The sequence below is a fragment of the Dermacentor variabilis genome, chromosome 3 (genome assembly GCF_050947875.1).
Source record: "Dermacentor variabilis isolate Ectoservices chromosome 3, ASM5094787v1, whole genome shotgun sequence".
NCBI classification, from domain to species: domain Eukaryota; kingdom Metazoa; phylum Arthropoda; class Arachnida; order Ixodida; family Ixodidae; genus Dermacentor; species Dermacentor variabilis.
Window position 1 is genome coordinate 89,095,084 of NC_134570.1, and position 25,341 is coordinate 89,120,424.

The 25,341-nt window shown below is 45.4% G+C and overlaps 1 long non-coding RNA gene across 1 annotated transcript; it reads right to left on the minus strand.

Moving 5' to 3' along the window:
• Nucleotides 1-3,765: 3,765 nt before the first annotated feature.
• On the minus strand, nt 3,766-19,809 carry LOC142576021 (uncharacterized). Its single transcript, XR_012826755.1, has 5 exons — nt 19,248-19,809; nt 18,773-18,908; nt 17,604-17,791; nt 12,854-13,173; nt 3,766-3,968 (listed from the first exon to the last, which is right to left on the minus strand). It is a non-coding gene; the product is annotated as an uncharacterized LOC142576021 (long non-coding RNA).
• Nucleotides 19,810-25,341: the final 5,532 nt, after the last annotated feature.

The window sequence follows — 25,341 nt, forward strand, 5'->3', positions numbered from 1 at the left end:
ATCTTTGATGTGACGTCACCCTTAGCGATGCGTGATTTCGAGAGGAGGAGGAGGAGGAAAAACATTTATTGTGATCTAAAGTGACGTAATTTTCGGGGGCTTCTGACGGCTTCTTCCATCTTCTGATGGCGTCTTCCGTCTTCTTCAGACAGGGCCGGTTCCCCTAGTCCAGGGCTCCGCTGAGGACTGCTGTCCAGTGAGCTCGCCGGACAAATCCGCGATGGATGTCCAGGTTGTCGCTGGAGAGCATCCCCTCCCACTGTTCCGCACTCGGGTTTTCTATTCTGGATACCTGATCGTTCTTCTGACAGGCCCATGTTATGTGGAAGAGGGTTGGCTTATCTCTGCACCACGGGCATGTGTCGCCGTACTGTGGGGTAAGCTTTGCTAAGGGTGTTTAGATTGGGGAAGGCCCCTGTCTGCAGTAGTCTCCACCCTACTGCTTCTTGTCTGCTTAGTTCTTTACATGGCGATGGGTATTTCATTCTCACCCCCCTATGGTAATTTAGGATTTCTGAGTAGCTCAGGTGGACCGAGTTGGGTTCTTCGAGGTCGAGTGAGTCGGACGCTCGGTTAGTGTGGCCTCGAACTATCCTATCGGCCTCTTGGTTCCCTTGAACCCCAGTATGTCCTGGTACCTATACTATGACGTGCTGTAGTTTGTTTTTCTGTTGCGGGTCGCTCGAGCAGAGTATGCGGAGTGCTCTGCGACTGATTCTGTCGTTTGTGTAGTTACGGCATGCTGCTTGCGAGTCGGTTAGCATTGTTAGGGACCTGTTCGTTCGGTAGCCCTCCGCTGCCGCTAGAGCTACGGCTGCCTCCTCGGCCTCGACTACCGTGCAGTCCTCGATTGACGCGCTGGTGATTCCTTCGTAACTCGAGTTGATCGCCGTTGCTGTCGCTCTGTTCTTGGTTTGCCCTTGTGTGTTGGTATATACGGCGGCGTCCGTGTATACCGTGCCTTTCTTGGTTACCAATGTTTGTTGTATGTATCTGGCCCTGGCTTCCCTGCGTTCCTTGTGCAGATTTGGGTCCATGTGTTTAGGAATAGGCGCTACCTTCAGTGTACTGCGGTGCTCGTCCGGTATCGGTCCCGTTCTTTGTATTTCTTGAGTTGCGCCTTCGTAGCCGTCTTCTGAGAAGCGAAAGCAGCCCGTTGAGGTCTGCTTTAACCTCTGTAGCTGAGAGATTAGTTGGGCTTCTCTCAGCTCTTCAAAGGTTTTATGCAGTCCCAACGCGAGCAGCTTCTCTGTCGAGGCTGTTTGGGGTAGATGGAGCGCTATCTTGCACGCTTTTCTCAATATTGTGTCTGCTTGCTGCAGCTCGCTCCTGATGCAGTTGTAGTACGGGAGACTGTATACACTACTCTGCTGACCACTAAGCTTTTGACCAGCTTCAGTGTATCTCCCTCCCGCATGCCGTGTCTTTTACTGGAGACTCTGGTTATCATACGGGCTACTTGCTGTTTTTAGCAGGTTTAGGGTGTGGAAGCAGCGCTGATTGGACTGAATCCACATTCCTAGTATCCTAATGAGTGTTTTTTCCGGTATAGGTTGTCCTTCGAGGTAGACGTCGAGCCTCAGGTCCTCACTGGTGAGAACTGTGCGGTTCTGCTTGCCTCTCCAGATCCTTAGGAGTTCCGATTTTTCTGTTGAGCAGGCGAGGCCTCTTGTCCTGACGTAGTTTTCCACGCAGGTGGCCGCTTCTTGCAATTTTCCTTCTTTCTCGCTGAGCGAGCCTTCTTTAACCCACACAGTGATGTCGTCGGCGTACATGGCGTGTTGTATGCCGTCGATGTTCTTAAGTTGCCTTGCTAGCCCGATCATTGCGATTTTAAAATTGTCATGTACTAACGCGATAGCGTTAAGGGCCCCGTGTTACAGAAAATCCGGTGTCGACGCCGCGGACGTAGCTTGGCGAAAATATCTGAACCACAACCGCGCAGGCCCTCCACGTGGCGCATACCTTGTCTTACATTCGTTACAAAGTTATTCCTCGGAATTTTGAGAATGAAAGCTCATGAACAAACGCCATGAAACAAAACACCGACAGCACATGCCTTTTATGTTTTTGTGACATGGCCACGTCCTGACGTGGCCGGCGTTAGCGGCCTGCCGGACAGCAGCAGTGGGAAATTCGAAGGAAGCGGCAAAGAATGCTTCGATTTAATATCTCTATCTCGGCTATTAATGAACCAGTTTGAAAAATTAGTGCGACAGAGCGCTCCCTAGAAGGCACGTAACTTCCAGAGTATAACCGAAATTTGCTATGTGGCCTGGTGAGGGGTTCTTCAAGCTTCGCCCTTAAACGGCCCTGAACGAACCATTTCTTACCGAAGTGGAGAAATGCATTTGAAGTGAAAATAGGTTATTTCAGAAAGACTGTGCTGCAATAAGTACTTCAGTGAGTCCAGCTGAAGCGGAGTTATTGGCAATCAAACACGGCCTCCGCTGGGCTCCCGTTCCTGCTTCAATGCATTGCACTGCGAAGGTTACGGCGCAGAGGGGCGCGCCCACAACGCTCCGACATCTAAATGTCACCGTGGCGCGCACTCCAAATTTCATTCTGAATGTTAACGTAGACACCACGACTTCCGCATCTGGTGCTTACGGCGCTCTTAACATAAGCCAAACGCGGTTGTCCTCGTCGAGCCACAGCGCGCTTAGCCAGTGGACTCGTGGCGGCCGCGGTATCTACGCCATGTAGCCGACCGCAGCTTGATGTCAGCTATCGGTCAGTAGTAGCCGTCTAAGGAAATGACGAAATGAAACGTCCGATGACGAAATGAAACGTCTGATGACGAAATAAAGCGTCCAGAAGAGAGTGAGGACAGGGCCTTCTGTTGAAAATAAAGTATTTGAGAGAAAGGCGACTTCGCGATCCGCTTGCGAGCTCCACGCAGGACGTACGACAGCAAAACTTTGCCGATATTCACAGCAGCATACGCTACCCGGGGGCTATGCTATTTCGCCATGCCCGAAGGGTGTTTCAGGGCCCCTTTAAGAGTGGAACGCGATAACATTATAGGATCCCAGACTGCTCCTCACTCTTCCCGGCGACTTCAGCTTATGTAACCGTAATGTTTACCGGAGAACGCTGGCGGCGAACCCTATGCACGAAGGCGAGCTTTCTGGTAGAAACGCAGCCTTTCGCGTGGTCCGCGATGCGGCGGAGGCGAGCGCAATCTGGAGGTGTTGCAAGGTACCGGGCGCGCCTCTTTATGGCCTTTGAGATTTGCGCGCGCAAATCTCGGAGGCCATCACCGCTCCACGAATTGTAAAAATGCAGTAAAATTGGTTTATGCTAGAGTTTCCGCGTAACATAAATGTTTTCTCGTATATTCAAACTAAAATCCGACGCTATCACGTCTGTAGGTTGTGTGCAAGTCGTACCTTACGATTCTTCGGACCTATTTTACTTCGAGAAATTAAATTAGTTCAGTAACTTCCTTACGCTACATGCAGGGCCTGTGTGGTTGGGTATGCGTGGTTCAGACTGATTGCTGTCGAAACGACGGTCGACGCAGGTCACATTTTATGCGACACAGGGCCCTTAACGCTATCGCGTTAAAACTGTTTTTAGGAATTCCTGTGGTAAAATGCTCCTTTGATAGAGCTTTCCAAGTTTCAGTGTGCAATCGAAATTTCCGAGGCAGCCTGGTGAGAGGTGGTTTAAGAGTGCACTTGCCTCTTTCTAGCGAAAAGCTCAATGTGCATGTGAATTATACAACGATGACTTTATGAATTCTCAAGAACTGGACAACCACTTTTTAAAACATAGAGGGCGCTGCCTTTTGGCGCCATTTTATAACAATACAAATGCCGCCTTGCGTCTTTCCATAGGATCCTCCAAAAGCCGAGCATCCTCTCTTGAATGACTTGCTTCCACATGAGGCAAGGCTACTGGCACTGGTCACAACTCCTTTGAGCACAACACCACGACCTTGCTCCAAAGGTCCAGAAGGCAGTCTGGAAAAATGAAAGGAAAATACCACTATAGACACAGTAGCTTGCAATGAATAGTGCCAAGCTTTAATCGTAGAGTAAATTACCAAATCACCTAATGCTACTCTTTTTTCTTATATGTGCAACAAAGCGAACACGTGCTATCTTGCCACTTTGGTGTTTTATCACTTGTTCTTTCTTTGGGGGTTCATAACCCATCCTTGAAAGCCCTTGAATTTAGAAAAAATAAATTCAAGGGCTCTTAAAACTATTATAATTGAAAATAAATCTGCTCTTTAAAGCGCCCCTCACCAGGCCCGAGAGCCTCCCCCCCCCCCCCCCCAAGTTTGTTTATACACTGGAAGTTGTTTCGTGTCCTCTAGGGAGCGTTCTGCAGCAAAAATTTTTCAGATCGGCTCACTAATAGTCGAGATAGAAACATTTTAATGCCGCGAACCCGTGATCTCAGCAAGCGGGCTCCACTGCCAAGCGAGATGCTCTCTCCACTCTCCCCGTCTAGCCTCCGCAAGCGGAATTTTCCCCCTGCGTTCTCCCATCCGGAACTCGAGGATCGCATGACGCACACGTCACAGGCCTCGCCTTCATTTTTTTTTTCTCCTCAGTTTTGCGGCGCTGCGCATTTCCGCTGATGGCGTTGCGCACCTCTTCTGATTTTCTTGTTTGGCCCAGCGCACGATTTTAAGAGCGGTGCGCAGGGACACATGACTAGCGGTATAATTCGGTGCTACACGAATATTGAGGCAGAACAAGCGGATCGCAGAGCAAGATCACGCGCTGGAACACGGTAGAGAATCGCATTGTTACGGTACCTGCGCACGTGACCGCATGACCGTGGGAACAAGCAGACGAAGCGGAAGTACATCTCTCTTGCTTCGGTGCGAAGTAAAAAGAAACACGCAGACATTGAGTTTGTGTTTCATTATTTCTCTAAACTACAATTCGTCAATTCAAGCAACAGATCACACAAATAACAGATGTTGCCTTCAATAATTCTCGAAGTCACGTATCACCACGAGCGACGTCACACTGTGGACACGACTACGTAGGCACAGGGACCTGAGTACGTCACCATCCGGATTGTAGCGCGATCGCCGCGAGCGAAAGGAAAAACGGCGTTCGGATTGAAATAGCATACCTTTCTGCGGCGCGCAGCGATTTAATACTTTGCAGACACGATCGTTAGCGCACATTGTATGTTCTGCGCTCGTCAGCTCAAAATGGCCAGGCCTGGTGAGGGGCCCTTTGAATTCCTTGAGAACTGAGCTTGGGGGCTAATTTTGGGCATTCAAAGTAACAAACTGTATAGAGGCTATGCCATGGACACTATCTATCGGGAAACCGCCACCGTGTCGCTAAATGGTGGCAATGTGGTGTGTCTCATTGGCGTAGGCCGAGGGGGGGGGGGGAGTCGAACCCCCCTACGAAATTTTTTGACAAAGCCCACACCATTTCCCAGAGAAAAAAGTTTTAGGAAGTGGGCTCCAAAAGAGCGACATTGATGAAAGGGAAAGCTTGAATGTGAAAGCAAGGCTAGGGCTTGGAGCGATCCGAAGGGGTAGGAGGGGGTGTCATGTCACCGTACCTAGAACTTGTTTATCCCGTTTCCCTGCAACCGCTGTCATGTCTGTAGTTGTAGCGTCTCTTTGCCTTCTCATGTCACTTTTTCCCTACTTCTCCCCCTCCCCTCTGTGGGAACTGCAAACGAAGAGTGGCAAGGCTGTTATTCATTTGTTTTGCTGTCGGTTCTATCCATTCTCTGCCTCCTCTTGACCACCCCCCTCCTCTCTACCGTTCTATCTAGCTTTCCTCTGGACTTGGGTATAGTAGAAAGGTAAGTGCTGCAATTTCTGCAGTGGTTTCACGGGGGGGTCATGGTTAATTACAGCTGTCAAGAGGCTAATGTGGCAATCGATGCCCAGGGAGCTCCGGAAGGTATTGTGGGCATTCGACGCAGTGCAAAGATCCAGACGAGTTTCTCGCGTCTTTTCTCTCTGCCAAGCTCCTTCCATGTATATACACGATTTGAACCACCCCTGATGTGCGCAAACTTTCGAAAAAAAAAACGCAGATTTTTGCATGGCAAAATATATCAAGGATGGGGGTGCTGGGCTAGGGAAGCTAAAAAACCACCAAAACAAACAGGTGGGAGGGCAGGTATGACAATGGCCTCTAAGCCCACGCAGAAACAAATATAGGAATGTTAACGGACGTTGCGCCGTTCAACAAAACGTTGAATGTTCAAGAGTGTGACAGTGACTAATTGGAAAGAATGTTAAGAAGGGGAGTGGGGTGATGGATATGGAGGTGGGGGGGGACGCGCATAAAAGGCGTCAAGGCTGAAGTTGGCGGACATCTGTCGACAAAGGGAGAGCGTCTTGTCACTGCCCGATTGCTCAACAGCATACTGCCAAGGTCAGTCACCAAGCTGAGGCTCACCTACCACGTCGTAACATAAGCTGCTTGCTGGGGAAATCCCATCTGGTGTCAGGAGATAGGACACTTTCAAATCTCTCGGAGCTACTGGCCCTTATTTTACTGTGAACTATGGATGCTGTAATTTTCAAAAAGGCTTCTAAACAGGAAGCAGCCCTGCTTTGGACTGTGTCTCGTCAGCGCCAGAGTGTGATCAAATAACAATATGCATCGCGTTACGACTACAATACCATGATCGTAAATTACTTCCAAACATCTCTTCAAACAAGTCGGACAGCAGGTTACCAAAAGTGAGTGAAACTTGCATCATATGATACTATCGAAATTATAGGACAAAGCACCTTCATTCCTTTATTTTTAAATCTAGAATATATAGCAAGCCCACAATGCCGAAAGTGCGATTGAGTAATAGGAAACGCAAAACAGTGCCTGCTCTCTCCTGTACGTCACCGTGGCCGAGCCATGCCCTAGAAGGTCTGGCCGGAAAGCGGTGATCTCCAGTGTTAAGTGGGCTGCAACAAGCCTGGCATGCAAACGAGAAGACGCATGATAGCGTGCTGTCTTGTTTTTGTATGGCCCCTATTTTAATGGTGTGCGTTTTTCCAAGTCGTGTACCAGCTAGGTCATCGACATACATTATATAAATGCATCAATTTGTAAACGAAATTTTAAGGTTCTTCTTAATATCATTTTTAAAGATCGCATAAGGATGACAGCACAATTTTATGCGAAGTGACTGCAAAACATGCATCCTCGTTGTTACAGCATTCTTGTCCAGGGAGTGCTAGGAGTTTGCCTTTGCGTGGTGCACCACCTCCATCTCCAAGGTGTGGCAGTTGTCAGCGGAACACCCCCAAGTAAATTTCTGGGTATGCCACTGGTGTGTCCACAGCCATTAATGACAGGCACGCTTAAATCACCATTGCCATCATAGAGCTAGACAAAACCAGATCAAGCAACCAAGCCATGCCACCATATTGTTAAAAATTAAATTATGGGGTTTTACGTGTCAAAACCACAATACGATTACGAAGCACGCCATAGTGGGGGACTTCGGAAATTTGGACCACCTGGGGTTCTTTAACGTGTACCTAAATCTAAGTACACGAGCGTTTTCACATTTTGCCCCCATCGAAACGCGGCCGCCGTGGCCGGGATTCGATCCCGTGACCTTGTGCTTAGCAGCCTAACACCATAGCCACTAAGTAACCACAGCGGGTCACCACTTTGTTATGTTGCTAGTTGGTCCACACCACAGCCATCATCACGGCTTCAATTTTCGAGCCCTAGGCTCTAGAAATGCTTGGCGGAAAGCAAGTTTCAGCCATTTGGCATTAACACAATGAGTATTCTTGGCTGCAGTTGGACACTACCGAACATCGTGCCAAATGCGATTGACATCACAATGGGAAAGTCAACTTAGAAAAACAACCTGAAGAGCTTGAAGCGCCTGACCAACTCAGCAGCTGCTTAGCTGCAAGTTGCAGCTAAGAAGATTTCATTTTTCAGTGTATATGTACGAATAAGGTTTGTTTTGCCTTTGAATTGTGACCTTTGGCATCCTTGAAATCCATGAATTTTGAGTTGGATGTTTTTTACGAACCGTGGTTCTTGCTCATAGTCACCATTTTCATTACACTGCACCGCCACATGAAATTTCCTGGAAACCTTATCACTAGGACAAAATAGCCACCATAGAAAATGCTGCAGTAGCACCTAACAGAGTACTGACAGGCTGTATCAACTCTGAGCAGTCTACAAGATTTAATTTCATCACGATTAATACGTAAGCAATAGAGACAGACCAAGCATTTGCTCATTCATAAATGAAGCTGTATTAGCTAACTCAATGAGCAACCAGTAGAAGGATTGCAATGCTGTACCCTTTCGTGCCTTGCTGTAGTTCTATATTTCATTTTCCTAACGAATTGCCTTTGCTTTCATTGGAGATGCAAAATCTCGGCTTTTTGAGTGTCACTTGACCATTAATGTTAATACTGTAAATTTAAGTTCTTTAACTGCTGTAAAGCACTAGTTGAAAGACCTTGAGGAGCCAAAAGTGGCATATACTACAAGAGCGTGACAATGGTTGAGATACAGGCCTCGATTTGTAGTGATGACTACTGCTCGATTCTATGCCACGCTCACCATCCATCATTCATGGTTGCCCGATTCCGTTGATAATGTGTGTGGAGCATCGCTCTCATAACTGATGAAGCACGAAAAGCGCAAGGAGAAATACTGTAAAAGGCACTGCAAGAAAACCACGGCCACCGTTTGTCTAGGCCGAATGCAAGCGTATGTGTGCGCAGCAATGCGTCCACAAACTTGGGACGTATTCTTGGACAATCACTTTCAAAGATACTTTCATTTTTGTGATATTTCTTGCAACTATACTCGCGGACAACTTTCCGTGGAAATGAAGGGAACCTACAGAGGCAAAGCGTGCACAGGCGAGTGCGTTTCTGGAAAAAAGTCTCACAATTTCATCATCTGCATTAGGCTAAGCTGGGGAAAAAGAAACATAAAAACCTTATTTACAACAGCTAAATAAGGCAAAACACACCACTGAGTGTTGAAGTTGACTTCATTTGTGGCTTTTCCCTTTCACGTCTGAACAATTGTGAAACTGCCGCACACGGAAGCTGTGTCGATACAGTGTCTGTTCTGGGAGCCCAAAAGTGCTGCCGAACACTGCCAGTCCACTTGGCACGATAACACACGTGCAAATGCTTTGTCCCTACAGATTTCCCTTCATTGCCACAGAACGTTGCCAGAGTATAGCACCAGATGCATGGATGGGCGACGACGTTTCCACACTGTGATAAGATAACGTGCTTAACACTTTGCCAAGAGTGACTCCACTCGTAGACGCCCCTGTGTCTTGCGCTTGTCATGCGAAAGATGGTGTGGTTGTCGCTGTTTCAATAAGATTACTGTAAAGGCTCTGTGTTCCAAGAATACAGTCGCACGTAGATGCAGACGTGTCCTGCGCTAGTCATGTGAAATTGAAGGTATCCTTGAAAGTGATCATCGAAGAATTCCGGCACACCTTGCGTGGCCGATTGTGGAATAAAGTCACTTATTTTTGGGCAAATCCAGTATTTCGGGCTACTGCTCATTCAGATTTCTTGGCAGTCCCCGTCAAGTTCGAAATGTCCGTCAGCAACTGCATTTTTGGAGCACTCACTCCTACCTTCATCGATAGGACCTGTTGTTATCAAGAGAGAGTGCGGACTGTACTGTTTGCCATGTTCTTTGTTTCTGTAAACAGATTTATGTTGTGTACATTCTGCTGGCTATTCTGTTCTGAGAATGAGATACAGCAAATGTTTGGGCGTTGTGTAGGTTGAAAAAAGGGGAAGAACATTCCAGCAGAACCCATCTTACGCTGACTGTCAATGTTAATGTGATTAGCATTCAAGCAACGTAGCGACACACCATGCTGAAGGAACCTTTACTTACAATATGCAGTGCTCATTGTGAGATTTCCATTGCTTAGGCTACATGCAACATACTACATGTCTCCGAGGTTGGCCTGCTTTGCTACGACACTCGCTCGCCGTCGTCGGCTCATCGTCGCATGCTTTTCCTCGCACACACATTGTATGGCATACAAGGACAATATTATCCCAGTACTTCTGTATCAGAAACAATACCTATATTAACTGCCAGAGCAGGTCAACCCGGTGCACCTCTGCCTACCTACATAGGCTTCTATCGTGCCAACGCCAACTAGCTCTTTCGGATAGCAGCATGTTATAATGATTTCCTTACCATGGCATGCACATACCCACAACTGCACATGCCCTCAACTGCACTTACCCATGCGTATCAAAGGAGCAAGCAGCATATACCATGCCAACGCCAACTAGCTCATCTTTATAGTGGTCACTGCATGTTGATAATGATTATGATTTCCATACTGTGGCACATGCCCATAATGAGGGATCAGCCAAGAAGCAGCTAGTACATTTAGAATAAATAAGAAGAAAGAAAGAAATACAAGCAAATGTAAGAGTTTGCCACATTACTTAGCACAGATGTTTTAGAGCACATGCACACGCGTCAGTTTCCTTCATGCCAAAGACACAGGAATGAAATAGGCAAATTTATAGCATTTCATAAACCGATTCACATAGAATTCAATATGTGGATTGGATCTGTAATTTTCTTTTTTTTATTGAAGAGCAGCATAAACAGGCCAGATAGGTGTACAGATAGGTAGTAAGCTAAGAATGCTGCAGGAACACTAGTTCAAATCCCAGTGGCGACACTGGGCAAAGTTCTGGTTTTCATTCTATGGCAAGGGCAAAGCTGAGGATGACAAGCTCGCCTGATGATGACAGCCACTGTCAGCGGTATAACGAAAAAGACAAACACGGCAAACCAACTTTTAAGCTTTTAGGTGCTGCTATAAAAGCAGCCTTTTTTCTAGTTTTACTGTTATCGTTGATGGCGCGCCCCTGCTATATCACATATATCACATAGCAACTGACTATTATGAAGTGAAGGGGTTCTTCACTATAGCCATATAGTGACGAGGTAACAGCAGCCTATCCAGAACCTGTGTAATAGCGGAGCTTTCCGTCTAGTTTCATGGCTTCGTGGAAACGCGTTGGGCTCCCGATTACGGGGACCCGAGTTCGAATCATGTCGTGGCATTCTTTTTTTTAATGTTGCTGCATTATTATTTTTCTCATTTCACTTATTCTATAGTCGTTCTTAAGTCCTATGCTTCACCACTATGCCTGACAAGGAGAGTTCCTGCCAAAGGGAGGTGGTGAATGATGACTGACTGTGAGGAGCTGTGTTCGTCGGTGTTTATTTGGTGCTGTGACCAGTGTTGCCCACCGAGCCTGGTGGGCCCACAAAGATTATGCCCAAGGGGGCGTCACATGCTTGTCACAGTCGACGGTGTTCCTTTGAAGCCCAGGTGCCTATAATGAGTGATAACCTCCGTCATGGACTGAAGATTCTGATGCCTGCTACTACATGAGCCGTACACATTGCCAACGGCAGCACTGTTGCCGTCACCGGAATGTGTACTGCCTTTATAAACATCGCCACCCGCCATGGTCCAGTTCTTTTTACAGAACTGACCAACTGCCCTCATGACCTTATTCTCGGACTGCACTTTCTCATGCTCCGATTGACTGTCCTGCTGGTGCCCTTTGCCTCGAGCTCTCTCTTCTCCAGCATGTTTGTGCCGAACTCCCGAACAACTTTAGTGCGACCACCTTTATCCGCCTGCCGCCTAAAGCCTTTACTTTCGTCAATTTGTGATGATCTTTCCCTATGCCTGATGGTGATTACATGGTAACACCTGTTCCTGATGACCTTTTGATGTGCAATATCACTGTGCCTTACTCCGTCGTAACCGTTGCCAATAACTGTACATGCCTCCCCATCATGAATTTTGGCCCGACAAAGCAAGTTCTGCCGAAGGCATATTGGTTGCCACATTGTGCACTATAGTAGATGTCATGACTAGATGTCTGCTCCAATTCTTCAGCATATCCACTGTCCACATGATGCAATTTGCCTTGATGCCACATTTAGTCCCATGATTGCTACTGCCTGAACAAGGAGCAGCTCTATGTAGCTTGTTGGTTTCCTACCGTGACATCTTTGACCGACCTCAACAATCGACAATCAGGTCAGATTTTACTTCTTAAGCATCACATAAATACTGGTGATGCTAGTCCCATTCATCACCGGCTATATTGAGTTTCTGCATCAGAACTTAAGGTTATTTAATATGAAGTGCACAAGATGCTTATCAAAGACATTGATGAACCCTTGTCGAGCCCCTCGACATTGCCCGTCGTGCGTGTTAAAAAGAAAGACAGCACGTGGCATTTTTACATACTTTATTATCATCTCAACCGAATTACCAAGAAGGATGTCTACCCCTTGCCTCGCATTGACGATGCCCTCGATTGCTCCACGGTGCCAATTACTTTTCATCAATAGACTCTCAGTCTGGTTATTGGCAGATTTCTATTGATTAAAATACCAGGAGAAGACTGCTTTTGTAACCCCTGGCTGTCTACATCAATTCAAAGTCATGCCATTCGGTCTATGCAATGCATCAGCAACGTCTGAACGTGTGATGGATTCTCTGCTCTTCTGAAGAAGGATGTGCCATTTATGCGGAGTTCCGCTCAAGCTGCTGCTTTTGCCCACCTCACCACTATTCTCACCACGCCATCTATACAGGCCCACTTTGACCCGTCCTCTTCTATTAGATTAATTGCTGGAAGTTTTGCTGGAAGTTATGGTAGGCTGTTACTATAGCCATGAATGCCGTTTTGGGTTCTTATCCAGTTTCAATGTCCATTTCATTTTCGCACCCACTTACGTGGAAAAAAGGTGCACAGTTTGAATAAAGATGCACATTAGAATTGGGTACGTATGACACATAAAAAACTGGACAGATGACTAACACTTACCGTATACAACAGTAACAGGGCCTAATGATGAGGACTCTTCATTACTTGCGTTGCTTCGAGTAGGATACTTGGTGTTGACATTGAAGAGAATGGCGTGGTGACGAAATCCAAGTTGCCTTTCAGGTGGCTCCACCCAATCTGTGGCCTGCCGGAATGGCGTATGTGTCCGTTTATCAACCAAAGCTAGCGAGTCTTCTAATTCACAATCACACCGAGAACAGCTTCACGCTGCACAACTGCAAACACACGCCGCGCAGATTCTGGCTGTCAAGGCAATGAGGTGGCTTCCTCTGACACGAGATGTGTTGTCCAGGGTATCCCTGCAAAATAGAATACGAATGACAATGTATTCTGATGCATCACCGGTGGAAGCCTTATTCAAAAGCTCATCGGTCAGATGCCCGGTGCTTTTAAACAGGGACATCATACACACAGTCCTCACGATCAGCCTCATGGCCAAATGCCTATTTACAAAACTGCCAAGGTGTCAGACGGCCCCTTTCCTCTAAACACAATACAGGTGGTCCATGGTATGCTAGCTGCAGTGTGCGAGGTCCAGCATTTCACCAGAGACTCCCGCTATTTCGGTGCTGCAAAAGCTGCGTTTTTCGCACTTACAGCATGTGGTTGCAGTGCATAATGGCAGTATGTGATTGTCTGCAATTCTGTGATCACAAATTTTTATTAGGCTGAAAAATGCACAACCTAACGAGACCAAAAAAAGAGAGACAATCACTCTTTCTTGCTTCATAAGCCTGTGCTGTTTTCCTTCTAAATACCGTGTAGAGACAGGGACAGAATATTGCGGCATCTGCAAGCACATGCCAAACTGCATTCTAGTGCCCCAGAAGCAGAAGAACAAAAGTATGATGTATGAACAAAAGAACAATGACGTGTCTCAACACCACACATTTGCTTGTTTAAAGGGTGCAAGAATGCGCTCACAAATCCTGCAACATTTTGTCCCTGCCAGTACCAGCTAGCTTGGCAGCAAGCTTTCCATTGAAGATCACAAATTCATTCAATTTGCTCAGTGCCTGGTTAGTTCAGCCTGGAACATTGGTATAAACTGTGCCACAAAGGTGAGACTAAAATGAGAAAAACCTTGTGTACTGTGCTGACCATGACCAGAGGCAGCACTAACTCACATCGTTTTGCGTGCTATAAGCACATTTTAACAGCCAGGCACTCACCATTCCACCATGCATATTGGGCATCAGGTGCGAAATATGGTAATCACCAACGTCTAAAAAAAAAAAAATGAAGTGCCAACAGTGACAGCACACTAAGAAGGAGCAAAGACAGGACACGGCGCTAAGAAGGAACAAAGACAGGAGTGCCTTGTCCTTTCTTTGTTCCTTCTCAGTGTGCTGTCACTGTTGGCGCTTCATCTTTTGAAAACTATGCACCAACTAGTCCCACAACGTGTTTTACTACCAATGTCTACATCATGTTATTGGAGCATTTGCGTCCTCTCTTGCACATGCCAAGCCAACAATGGCTGCAAGATACATGAATTGCAGCGAGCTGTGTGGATTGACAAAGAACTCTACAGATTTGTATGAACCCTACATATGTGACTGCCAGCAGCATTCTCCAACAATGAAGGGAAAGCTATGGAGGCGAAGTGCTTGCCTAACAGTGCTCCTGAATAGTCCCACAGCCTCAAGTCGGGGAATAGAAAACATAAGCATATTGTTTATTATAACACTTCTGTTAAAATATGGCACAAAATGCACCACTCAGTGTTATATTTGAATTAATTTTCTTGCACTGCTCTTCCACATTTTGGCAAATGTGAAGCCGTGACAATGAGGAACCTATACTGATTTAGCATGTGCTCCAAGAAAACGAAACTAAGAGTGCTCTTGAAAGCTCTGCCAGACTGCTTGGAGCAGTAACATGCGTGTAGGAGCTTCACCCCTGTAACTTTCCCTTCACTGCCTCAGAAAGTCCTCTGCGAGTATAGTGAAGTTGTTAGGTTGACTAGTCCACCTCAGTGAACCTCACCTTTACTTCCCCAGAATGCTTAGGACACTTGGCGATCTACAGCAATTTTCACCTAGTTCAGCTTTTTCTGCAGCTCTCCAACATGTTTAACATTGGGAGTAGTGTCGCACGTAGACAAAGTAAAGCTGTGAAATGGTAGTGCTGTGAATGTTTTCACTTTGCATTCAGATTGCAAAAGCCTTGCCAACCATGTAGAAAAGACAGTTTCATCTTTCCTGCAAACCACTGACACTGGCCAGTAACCTGAGGCTGGTGAGCAGCGAGATGCACTGTAATTGCTACATTTTTTTTTACATCATCTCAAAGCTCCATAATTTGCTTAGTCTAAGGCTTCCAAATTTTACCAGAAAGTTCCTGAGGATACGCACTCCTCTAATCGCACAAGGTTGCTATCCGATGCACCCAGTAGTCAGTACCTCTTTACACCGTCAAACAGCACCCGGGCAAGCAATCACCGAAACTGACAGTTTCCCACAATGCACCTAACTAACCCACACACTTGCAACATTGCCCATGCTTCACCCTCAACACTCCCACTATGATGTTCAGTTCTTCTAAGTGTGCTTGCACTTGTGCATCTGTTTACATATCAGTGTACATATCTTCACTGAAAAATTGGCCTTGTTCAATGCCGCGTCTTTCTCATTGTTATAACTGATTTAACTGCACAGGAGAAAATTTACCCCAAATTGCTAGCATTTTAGAAAAGCTTTTGAGTGTACAGTGCAATTACGCTGTGAATCGGTGACCTTAAGCTTACAGACCGATGACCCGGCACTCAAAACTATGCCGTGGACTTGTATGGCAGTATAACCTCATCATGTGATCACTGTGCATACTGGCAAGTTACGACACTAGGAAATTAGAATGCACAGACAGTACACGAAGCCAGGGACTTCACTGAAGCTGTGTTTCTCAAGGTATTTCACCGTGCCATGCAAAGTCAAATTGTTGTGCTCTTCTCCACCCTGGCACCAAATTGAACATTTTCGACATCAGTTTCTGAGGCATCATTATTTGGTTTCCAGTTATTAGTCTATTGTTATGTGAACAGTCAGCCATAAAAAGTGAGTGAATAAAGTTACGCAGATCCCACGGGCTGTGGTTATCGAGGTGAACAAAGCTTTCTGTGCCGTTTGCAGTGATTGACAATACTTGACGGTGATGTTCTCTGCATATGGCATATGCCAGTCGTGAGATGTTAAATGTTACCCTGGATACACCACTAGCATTTGTCTGCGCAGTGCACAGAACACACAGCGAGACGTGCTTGCTCAAGGCGTTGCTGTTGTTCCATTGTTGGTAGCATCGAGAAGGTTAGCACAGTCATTGCCTCGCACGGCACATCACATTGTGGCTAAAGTGTTCGTTTGCTTGTGTATTCTTGTCTTCGTGCTGCAGTGCTTGAATGCAGCTTTGCCTCTGCATTGCCTGTGTCAGTTGTCCGCATGGAGAAACTTGCACCATGTTTATTTTTCAGAAATATCAGAAACATGCTGTACCGCACCTTAAATTTAGAATTTTCCAGTTTCCCTTTTTATGACAGTGTTGTCTTTGCCCATCCTGTGTTTCCCATCTTTATTTCCTTTCTACCATTATACTGATCTTTTCTCTGCACTGTTGCATGTGATTACAAAGGTAAGTGCTGCAGCTTCTGCAATGTTTTTGCAGGGGGGGAGGGGGGGGGGGCTCAAGCATAATTGCAGCTGTCTGGAGGGAACTGTGTCAATGTCCAGGAAGTTACAGAAGGAATTGTGACAACGGCCAGGGAGCTCCTAAGGGCATTGTGGCAATGCCGAGGGCGCTCTCGCTGGTCAGGTCTCATAGACCCCTCTCCCAAGCCTCAGCCATGTACACGTTCTCAGCCCTCCCCCCAGCGCGGCATGCCAGACAGCGCAGCAGTGGAAAAATCGAAAAAAGAGGCACAGAAAGTTTTGCTTTAAAAATGCAAAATGGAATTAAATTTGCATCCTACGGTGTCTGTGGCTCATTGGTGAAACATGCTGGTGAAGCGGGGTGACAGGTGCACTGTGCCCTCCCTTAAGTGCTGCCCCATACTCCACTTCAGACTTAGCAGGCAATGCTGCAAAAGCTAAGCAAGTAGTGTGGTCATAGAATTCTCAATATATGCATTCCACAGTAAAGTTTTTTTATGGTCTGCAATTCTTTCTATGGCATAGCTACTTTGTATACAACTGCAACTTGTGGACTTCGTTATGTCAGATTGCATATTTCTTATGTGCCTTTGTTCTTCCCATTCGTGAAGCACAATGTTCTGATCGAGCGCATAAGCAATCTTCTGTGGCCATGCTGGCTGCAGAAGTGTGTCACTCCGCTTGTCCAATGGTAAAGAGGTTCAGATCTGCGACCCCTTCCGTGTAATAACATCATAGTTTGAAACATAAAAGTACGACACTTCGTGCTACATCAAATTACATAATGCACACCTGTTTTTCTTTCATATGTGACACACTATAGTTTGGTCATGAATGCAAACAGAGAAAGAAGTGTCTCTAGCCTTTGTAGTGTTAACTGCAATGTGTGAAACCGATTATAAGTGACTTCAGGTTTCGGCTACAGTATGAAATGCCCCTGCTCCTCTGTTTCTGATAAACGCGATCAAGACCGCATCCCGTATGTTCTTGACTGGGATATCTTCACAATTTACTGTTCCAGTCTGACCATATGCTTGTCGGTAAACCCAATGATCATCCATATGTGGGTGTTACGAACAACTTACCTGGTGCAGGAAGTGATGCCAGAGCTGTAACTTCTGCTGCCACACAGTGATGTGTCACCGGGTTGAGCCGCCGCACCAAGCTCCCCTGCTACTCCTTTTGCAGTGACAGACAAGCGTGATGCTGAGTGGCACACCAGTCTGCACGCCTCTATTAGTGGTTTGCTTTACCAGTGGGGATCCTTGGACCCCTAGAGAAAAAACGAGAAAAGAAAGGGAACAGCATAAGTGCACTGTAAAAGAAGTAACAAAGGAATGTAATATAAGAGGGGTAGGCAAATATTTGAAGTCTTGAATACAAATTGAACTATTAAAACCATTATTCAAACTGAAATGAACTAAATAAACTATTATTCAGTACTGTAAAACATTCGAAACTGACCAAATATTTCGCAACAGTGAAATGTTCAATTATGGTTACTGTTCTCTGTCTGCTAAAAGAAATAACTACAAATCATCAGGTGTGGCCAACAAAAATTTTCGAACCAATGCAGAAAACAAGTAATGCAAGCTTTGCTTTCGGTTTCACGGCAGAAATCTTTGTGACAACCTGCGACTTTTGCATGCAGGGTTGTCATTTAGTTTTTTTTGGGGTAGTCTTGTCATCCTACCCGCCCTTCCTAAAGTGCAGGCAGGCGTTTGAAGTCACCCCATACATAAGTGAGATTTCATTTACATGGTGACCAAGGTCATCGGTGCCCAGCCACCAGCTATCACGTAACTGGGATTAAAAAAAAAAAAAAAAGAACGACGAGGACTGCTTGCAAACACTGTCATTAGCTCAATGGCAGTTAAAGTATATGTGTAAACGAGGCACAGCACATACTGCTTTCATACCGGTACTTTTGACGATTCTCGAGTCAATTAACTTTTACTCGTATGGACTTTTCATGGAATAGAAACGTCAGTTCTAGCAAAATTCACTCTGGTCGGGGGATATCAAATCGTGATTTTGCGAATGGTATGAAATTTCGACTCGGTAGAATGCTTGGAGAGTCGTTAAGGAAGACGGACGAAGAGGATCTCTGCCGTGGATACCGCCTTACGCACAGGGGCGCCTCCAAATGCCTGACCTGTTCCCCCCTCTAAGCTCTATGGAGTACAAAGCGATGGGCACTCTGCACCCACTAATGTAAAGAATCCTCACGCCACCACTGCGGGTACGCACTCACCTCTATTCCTCGTGTACGCGTGAAAGGAAACCTGAGTTGCCATATCGCGAGTGTGCGATGAACACTTTGAACACTTGTGCTGACTCCTTGGAATGTCGGCACCCGTCTGCGTGGGACGACTGTCAGCACAGGGAACCTGAAAACGTTGTAATGCGCATAAGCGGCAAGTTGGGCGTTGCGAACTGCGGGCGTGAACAAGCGAAGATATCGGTCAAACTTTAACATTAGTGAATGACGTTCCGAAGACTACGGGAAGAAGATATAATTCTGCGTAACCTACAGGCGCATTATGCGAGACAAATGAAAAGAACAACAAAAAGGAAACAAGATCACACACACGACAGAGCGGATATCGCCGCGCCATCGAGCAATCCACGAACATTCTTCACAAGTATGTTTTAAGAAAGATTTTAAACCTTGCGCTGAGAACGGCAGCGCATCACGAGCTCACGTGAGAAATCATTTGTGCACTCACTTCGCCAATCTCGGCTTTTTGTAGCGATGCTTGCCGTTCATATCCCAAGAGCAACGAAGGAACAGCGTCCGCATTAAGCAAAGGTCTTTTATAGACACCGAACTCCAGGGATAAAACAGGGTCGACGGCGTAATCCTCTCGGCGAAAATGCAACGAGCACACTTTCTGTTTTCTTCCTTCCAGCCTTCGAAATGGCACTGCGGTCATCCACAGCGAACGTCGTGGTTCTGCGATTGGCACGTAATGGTAAAAGCAGGCGGGCCAGGCACCAGTTTCGCTCTCGGTTTTAGGCTGAGTACTACCTGGCCCATTCGGGCAACCGACAACATCACAAACCAGGGCATAAGGCATCGTTTTCGCGTCAGTGGTGGTTTTGAAGGTGGTGTTGAGCGACCGCGTCAACACAGGGACAGCAACCCCAAGGCTAGACAACTTCTCACACCGTTCGCTTCCGCGACCAATAAATAGTGCGTCACGTATGAAAGAATATAAATACGTGCCCCGTCAATAAATGTCAATTAAGGCTCATACTTATATGTCGCGATATATCGCGTTTTTATTGCATGAGAGGTATGTTAGCTCTGACTCTATTCGTCATGAAACTAGTGGAGTGATGTCTGCAACTAGCAGCCACAGTCGACAGCCCGTCACTACAGTGCCGTCACGGTGTCACTTGTACCACATGCGTCCTCCAGTTGTAGAAGGTAGTTACATAGAATAAAGAACCACCTTTGGTAGTTATTCCGAGGAAAGGTGTCGCAGATGAAAATTAACTGCACTGAAAGCGCGCGAAGTGAGACTCTTACGGCCGCACTATATGCGTAGTTTCCCCGGCGTTTCGTTTCTTGTTTTTTGAAGGTTTGAAAAGGAGTTGTCGAACATCTCCACAATGAACGCTCCTTGGTGCCAAAAAACTCGCACTCGCCAAGAATAACAGAAAGAGAACAGACGTTTCGGGCCCCGCGCGGGTCCCTTGACCACAACGAAGGTGTAAGCAGTGGCGTGTGGCCAAGGGCCACATAGTGTTCCCACAGAACACCTATACAAACTCCCTGCGGGAGCATATACAGGAACACTAGGGCCACACAGCCGCGAACGCCCTGGCGGAACATCACGAACTAACCGGACACATCATTTACTGGGACTCAGCAGCCATCATCGCAAAAGAGAAACACTTATCTGCCCATTTGCTTTTAGAATCATTTTACATCCAATCAACTAGACACACGATAAACAGGACGCGGGGGTAATCTTCCCGAGATATACACCTGAACGCTGCGCCACCTCACCCATAAATAGCCGCGCGTGCTTACATCTGCATTGTGATCAAGGGACCTGTGCGGCGCCCGACACGTCTGTTCTTTATTTTTCTTTTATTCTTGGCGAGTGCACATTTTTTGGCACCAATATGTTTCCTCGCCAGACGAGTTTTCGTCTAACACTTGACTATATGAATGCCTCTACAACGAAATTACCTGTGCAACGAAGGATTGATTATGTCTCGGCCAAATTCCTCTATATTTAATATGAATTGGGAACAGCCATACACTGACAACGACTACAATGAATTTACCTGTATAACAAAGGAATTAGGCATCCCTGACTGCTGATTTGTCACTTTACGACAAACGCCACATATCAGTGCTACCACAGCCCTCCACAGACATCTCCAAGTCTGCTCTGCTAGAGCTAATGGCAACGCTAGCGATGCACTTGACAATCATATGCCGGTCTCGGAAGTAGTCCTGCTGCCCTGCTCCAGGAATCACTGAACTTGTACACTGCTTGTTGTTATGCATATCAGTGGCACATCAGCTTGTATTTATATATGTATTTTAACTTGGTCGACTTAATGAAATGTGATTATGCATGCTGGAACACTCATCGCAAGGTGTCATACTTACCCATTTCAGGGTGCTAAATTTCTGAAAAAAAATAAAAAATCTTTTACAAGCTGCAAATTCTTGCAGAAAAAAAACTGAACAAACACTCCTCTCTGGTGGTGAAAAACCAACATTTATTGCACTTCAGTTAAACTCACTGAAGGCCTTGTCGTCCGACGCAGTGAAAAAGTTAAGCTATTCCAACTGGCCACAGAGCTGAATGACTTTTATGTAACATTGTAGGCATGTCGCTGGCATTGCTTCTGTTGTGCAGTGTGCTCAGAAAAAAAAAAAAAAATAAAACTCGTATTGTTCGTGCCAGCGTGCATGGTTTTATGCATACTATATAAGTTGCACCATTGTATAATAAGCACTGACAAAAACATTTTGAAAAAAGAAACGTCCATTATAGCCAGGAAAATAGGGTGCCACTCAAGAAAAGGAGCATCACACTTGCCTTTCTTGGTTCTTTCTTCCCTTCTTTCAAGGTTTGCTTGGAGGCTAGTAGGAACACCATTATTGGGATACAGCACTGCAGAGGTATAATAGACACACAATTAGAACACAAACATGTCGTGTGAGGAAGCCCTTCCTCGTTTGTGTACCTCTGCAGCACTGTATCGAAAGAATCCCTTTCTTGAATTTCGTTCGAATCCTCAGCGCTGGCACATCATTATGCCATCACAGATTTCAAAGTACTGGCTCTTTAAGGATTGAATTCAAGCTAGTTGGTAAGAAAATATCTTTCCAAGAGAAGAGTGCCAGAGATATGGGACAAGCGAGTGGCAAACACAGACACGCAGCTCCGACTTCCAGTTAAGTTTAATTGGAAGTCAGAACCCCTTTATGAAATGCGAGTCGTGTGTAGCTAGAGTCTGAATAGTTGCCATAGGAGTAGTGGCGCCTGTGTATGCATGGCATTACAAACAGCCACAGTGGAATCGAGATGATTCGTTGTGGGATACTTGCAGTAATCACAATCAGCAGCTCGAGTTGCAGCAGAGACATTTCCATGTTGAGAGAGAGAGAGGCTATGCTGGAGATGTTGGCCTAGCAACATGTCTCACATGCTGCTGCTCTAGATAATTAAAGTATGAAATTAAAATATAAGTGAACAGAAGAAATAAAGAAAAAGTGAGCAATAATGAAAAACTGTGAAATCAATGATTCATGAAAGAAAAAAAGAATGTGATTAGGCCCCACAGACCAGAATTTGCAGTGCTTCTATGGGGTAGCCATCTTTTGTCAGAGACTCTGTGAAATGGTGGAAATAACGAAAGAACAATTGCAATAACAGTCAGCCTCCTCTTATTGCATGCTTGTTGCCCGTGCTTGCTCATCATGGTTTTGTCGTCAGCTGCTTCGTCATCAAACTGGCAGCCCAGTGCGGGCTGCGTTCACAGCTGCTGACTGGAATGAGATTAGGTGTGTTTGCTGCAAACAGGTGTGCACGAGTAACATATTCTGGTCTATAGATGATGCAAAAAAAGTGAAAAGCACTATGTCGTGCACGACGCAGAAGCAGCATTTCCTTGGGGAATGAGAACGTCGTGTACTTCAAGACGTGCATCTCAATGGTAATTGAAACAAGCTCCTTTAAGTCTCCATATTAAGTGACAGTGAGTGATTATATAAAATAGCGAGCACTGATTTGCCGAGACAATAATTCGTCTTTGTAGTATAGCTGTTGCTTTGGATTGTTTGACCTTTGATATTTTGTGCAATAAAACATATTTTCTTTTGTACAGCATTCACAATACTGTCTCAGTTACTTCAAGTCTAAGCACCCACCAGCCACACCAATCATCATGAACATACAGTATTTAAAAAAACAAAAACAGAATCCGGTTTGCACAAGGTCCCAAAAATTGCCTTCCTTGTTCACCCTTACTGCGTCAGTTGTCTCGTTATATGGCTGATTACTAACATGAAAGGAAAGGAACCCGAATGCCAGGCAGCTGGGAGATGCTCCTATGTAAGCCAAGTGTTGTGGATAGAGGTCCGGGTTATTATATTTAGGAAGATGTCAGTTTCCTTGCAGCTTTCTGTGATCAGCCATTTTAGCAATCACTCTATCCTATCAGACTGTCATCTAGACTGGTTACTCGACACCCAGTGAACACTTTGCTGTGGCTTACCCGTGCTGTGTTTCTGGCCACGTGTATTCACATGCTTATAGGTGAAAGAAATTGGTCTGCCAGTGCGGTAAAGTACATACATTCCAGTCAGTCTATGCACCATACTTTGTTAAAACCCCCAAGTTGAATGGTAGTATTGATCATAGCATCCCTGTCTATCTGCACAGATCAGACTTGTACATAATGAATTAAACGTAATTAATTGCTTGTAATTAAGTACATTGCTTGATAATGTTGTAATTTATCAAATACTTCCTTTACTCAACAGTTGTTGTAATTCAATTACATTTTTCAGTAATATGTAACCAGTAACTTTATTGGCAAGACAAGCTGCAACAGGAGATGCAGCTTTTAGCACTTGAATATAGCAGGAACTACAGCAGGAAATGCCTGGTTGTCCAATGCAGCGGCCTCGTAGATGGGCCTGTTTTGATAGGCAAACCTGAGTTTTGCACACCTCTCTTGGAGGCACTTTTAAGTGGAATCCATAGGCAGTAAGAGTTGCTGCTTAACTCGACAATAAGCGCAGTCTACCATTTCTCTCAAACAAACAAGAAGTTATTGGTCGTTAAACACATATGTTCCTATCTGCATGATACGTGATTCACCTTCACTTATTTTACGACTGTAACAGAAACAGTACATTGAAGGCTGAATGACAGGCATATTTTTTATTACATTACTGACTTAGTCACCTTTCTGAGGAAAGTCAACCTCTGCTAATGTCCCTTATAATTATTTGGTGTGTCTAAACAGCTAAACGACGGAAGGGGCTGGCAAGTGCTTCACAGGCTGTTGGCCGACGAATTGAACTGATATTGCTTTGACTACATGACGTTGCTTTGACTACACCAATGGCCACTTCGAAAGTTGTTGCTAGCAAATCACCTGCAGAAAATTTTTGTAGCTTTTCCCTACCAAAAGTGGCTTCTGCAAGCTCCAACAACAATGAAATGCAATGATTTAAAGATGATCCAGAGAGAGAGAAAGTGATTTTAGAGAGAAAGAGGTACACTGTTTTGCAGCCCTTTAGGGAGCGTGTCTCAGCGCAAGCATTGCGGTACTGTGCTACCGTGATCTCGTGCATAAGGTGTTCATATGCTACATACTGCCATTTATTCCAGCACCTACATCGAGCGAGTTTTCAGTGTTGCTGCTGACATCTTTAGTAGAAGAAAAAGAGAGAACATGACCAATGAAAATTTTCCAAAAACAATTGTTAGGGAAGTTCAACAATGTGTGAAAGGCTGCAACGATGCATTAAAAGAGCCAATCCAGCTCGTTTTCTATATTTACTGTATTCATGCAACATAAATAAATAAAGGTTGGGATAAAAATATTGTAAGAGTAAGGAATTACTATTTAGTAATTGTCCAGTTACTTTCATGGGGCAGTAATTGGTAACTGTAATCACAATTGTAATTGGTTACTTTTTTTCTGTAATGTGTACAAGTCTGGCACAGGTTGATTTTCTTGCTTGGTACAGGCATTTTGAATGTTCAGTAGCATTTCCTCAATGTTCTGAAAGGTATTTAGACAAAAGACATTCAGTGAGAATGCCTGCAACGGAAGCTGAAAGCATTTCATGGTGGTGGAGGATTATGGGTTGTGTAAAGGCGTTGATCCTGCTTTCTACAAATTATTTCTTCCACGAGGTATTCTGGTAAAACAAACTAAACTGGAACTTAATATCTGCAATAAAGTTACCAAAGTTGGTTTACAAGAGGAAGTGAGAATGCTTTTTAATGTAATGTGGAGAATTCTGCTGGTTTGCGCATGGCCACCTACATGTTACCCTGCATGGGAAAGGTTTGAAATACCTTAAGAGAGAGAGAGAGGATGGAAAGAAAGAAAAAGGGATAAGAAAAGGTTATTCTGATGTGCATCAAGCATTTCCTAGAGCTTGCCAAGCAAGCCTAACGTCCCAAAGATAAGCAAACAAGTTTAGAGCAAGAATCTGCCAAGAAGCACAAGGCATGGGACCACCCAAAAAGCTTGATCTTAGTGGCACCCTTCATTTTGTTATATATATATATATATATATATATATGCTGGACATTATAATGGGATATA